At 47.5% G+C, this 3,471-nt stretch overlaps 1 pseudogene across 1 annotated transcript; it reads left to right on the forward strand.

Annotated features, from left to right (window-relative positions):
- The first annotated feature begins 346 nt into the window (after positions 1-346).
- On the forward strand, positions 347-426 carry H257_00754 (annotated as a pseudogene). The gene has a single exon. The product of its transcript is annotated as a tRNA-OTHER (tRNA).
- The last annotated feature ends 3,045 nt before the right edge of the window (positions 427-3,471 follow it).

Below are 3,471 nucleotides of genomic sequence, written 5' to 3' on the forward strand. Positions count from 1 at the left end.
ATAGGATTAAGCCACAAAACACAAACAACCAGTTACAGGGATCTATGGAACTTAAGGCCTACTTTTTCTTCGGGTGGAATGCAAATACTTGATGGTGGTTGGCTGCCTTACTTCGAAGTACGCCCGCCTTTCCTGCCAATCGGAGACGTGATGCCCATTTTTATTGGCTCGAGTTGAGTCCGGATTTATATTTTGGAGGTCATTTTATTAGACAATCAAGGAGCCACTAATCTACAAGCAAGTTGAATGCCACAGGCCAAGTTTTCTGAAGGATATTAGTTCTTGCGTTACAATGAAAAAAGTCGACTTGATTGATACAATGCTTCGAGTGTAAGCGTAAGCGTTTGACGCGGTGGCGCAATGGTTAAGCGTGACGGCATCAAAGGATAGAGGAGGGGGCCCGGGTTCAATTCCCGGGCAGTGTCAAACTTTTTCTCAAGATATAAAAAAATTCAAGCACAAATAAAAAAAATCATACAAAACATATATAATAATGAAAAACATTGTCCTGCATTTTTTTAATCCCTTATTCTCCAGTCGTTGGCCCAAAAGCCAGCGCTTTCTCGAAGCTGCTGCGGACGATTTCGGGCGTCACCAAATCCCACGCCGCAATCGCACGCTTGATCATGGCTAGGCGCTTCTGCTTTGCAGTCAGTGAGTCGGGATCCTCGTCGTCACTGTCAATCATCTCCTCATACAGCCACAACTCACGTAGGTGACGCTTGAAGGGCGCCATGACACCCACGTCCAAGGGCTGGTACACAGACGTCGCATTCGGTGGCATGGCACACAGGTCAGATCCCAGCTCTTCTTGCACAATCTTGGTCGACTCCTCCGACACATGGGCCTCAAAGTTGTCGACTAGGATGACGGAGCACTCTTCGATGTCGTCGTGCAGCACCGACCGCAAGAACTGCTTCCACCCCCGTCCATCCAGGCTTTCTCGTGGACGGCGTAGAAGTGTCCTTCGGGGAAGGTAGGCACCTCGTTTGTTTCGATGCGTCCGCCGGGCTGTCTCTTCATGATGAACATGATAGGCAGCTTGGTACCGTCCGCACGCGCTGTGAGCACCGCCGTCATTCGCATGGAGTGCTTCTCCCCCGCGGAGATCTTGGAGCTGCCGCTGCGCACGGCCCAGATGTAGTGGGGAGGCATATCGTAATAGAACCCCGTTTCGTCAACGTTGTACGTGCACTCCTTGCTGTGGGCGCTGTACGACCGGTGGAACTCCAGCGCAAACTCGTCGCGCAGCTCGGACAGGTCTCCCTATGTCTTCTTACTCTTCGCTGGGCGTTGTCGGGAGAATCCGTGGCGTCGACAAAACCGGCGGAGAAGTTGGAGAAGGGACTTGTAGCCGGACCCTGCGGCTTTGGTGGACAGATAGTCCAGCAGCCACGTTCGTTGATTTCGTTTGATCCAGTTAATAATGTGCATTGTCGTCAGCGCACGCTCAGCGTCACGCAAGTCGTTGATGTATTGGACTAGGCCTGGCGGGTCCGGGAACTGTTCGGGTAGGCCTCCTGGACGCACCTAAAGGCGCTTCTTGTTGCCTTTGTAGGCAAGGAGCTCGTTGCGCTGCTTTTGCCAGTTGCGGAGAGTCCTGCGAGCGACGTTAAGGAGCGCAGCTACGTTGTAGTCGGACAAGGTCTCAAGGTGTTTCAAAGCTTCGAGCTTGAACGCGATGGAGTACGTGATGCATGTCATTTTGATTGCCTTGCAAAGTGGGTCAGTATTTTTTTGAATTGCAAGTTTGGCGGGAGATTAAAAATTTGACCAATCACAGCATCGTATCACAAGAAATTATTTGATTGGGTATAACTACCGTGCAACTTCGATAGGACTTAAGTTCCGTAGATCCCTGTAACTTCATTCTTCATATCATTCCGCTGTGCATACCCCACCCACAGCCTACCCCACGGATGCACGTTTCAACAGAGTCATGCAGATTACGGCGAATGACACCGACTTCCTGCGCTGGTGCATGAGTGTAGGGCAAATTATTTTTCCACACACATTACATGTCAGAATTATGCCATTGTGATTAATTATTGACAAGTAATTACATTGGCGATGTTGGGTCGGTTGTCGACATTGACGAAACGTCGCTCAGCCAAGCAAAAATCTAAGTACAACCAACTGTGGTACCCGCCATCTAGAGTGTTGGTTGTTTGGAAATGTTGATACAGCGACAGCGAAGTGGTTTGGTTTGCTGACCTATGAAGACCGCACAAAGCTGGTGTTGCATGCGCTTATTGCAAAACACATACGACCTGGAACATTGATCATGTCTGATAAGGTCGGGTCGTATGTGCCCAATAATGAATGCCACACCTTGGAGAAAAATCCTGCCTTGGTCGGCATGGGTTACTCTCATCTATGCAAAAACCACTCCGAAAACTTCGTTATCCCTGCCAACGGAGCCCACACACAAGGTATTGAGGTATTTGGGAGGTGCTTGTGAAGCAGTTCACGCATCACCTTCGTGAACTGCTTCACAAGTACCTCGCACACACCGTGGCACGCGTGGTTATATGTTTTTCAAATGACTTGTGATTGCAATTGTTCGATCATACTAGGTTGGAGTCCGAATTAGAAAAAATATGGATTGTTTGTTTAAATTCGACCGGGTCAGTACTGAAGGAATATCACTAAGCCTTCCAACTGTGATGTGCGCCTCGCTACAACTACTCTATCCTAAACTGTTTCCTAGCCCGACGTGACTTCTGGACGGTCTTGCCTTACAGGACTCGTCGGGTCATGTGATGAAAGCAGGCCATCAAATCAAGTACGAGCAAAACTCTGCTTTCTAATTGGATGTCAATGTCTACAATTGGATTTACTTGTCACAGGGTCAAGTTGTTTTTGCTTTTCAGTTTTGAAAAGCAAAATAATTCCTATATTGACTCTCCCCCACCGCGACATTTGATTGGCTATCACGTAATCAGAAGACACGACATGGAAAATAGAAATAATATGTTAGCCAATCAATGACAAGGAATTTAATAATATCCAATCAAATGTCGCAACGAGGTTCAGTGCAAGGTAAGTAGTGCGAGATTCGATTGGGCGGGATCCAGAAATTCGTACCAAATCTACAATACAATACAGGGAACGACGCTGAGTAACGGCGCGGGAATAAAATTTCAAATCAGCCAATAATAATCAGCGATATCGTTACCTCGACTATGATTGGTGGGATTTTTCCCGGCACAATTTAAACAAATTTCCACCCCACTACTTGATAACCTTGAATGTCAGTGCTACCTACAGCCACAGTGCTGCCAACGAAGCCTCGACACAAGATTTCAATACGGACATACCGGGATTCGTGGAGTGAGCATTGCGCGTCTGTTCAAGGGAGATACTGGGGGGGAGTTGTGTATTCTATGGCTTGTAGTTCCATTGACCCATACCGTATACTTTTTTTCTTTACTTGAATAGAGTATTAAATTATAGTATTTTTATAAGCGG

This window comes from Aphanomyces astaci (genome assembly GCF_000520075.1).
Source record: "Aphanomyces astaci strain APO3 unplaced genomic scaffold supercont1.1, whole genome shotgun sequence".
Lineage (NCBI taxonomy): Eukaryota > Oomycota > Saprolegniomycetes > Saprolegniales > Verrucalvaceae > Aphanomyces > Aphanomyces astaci.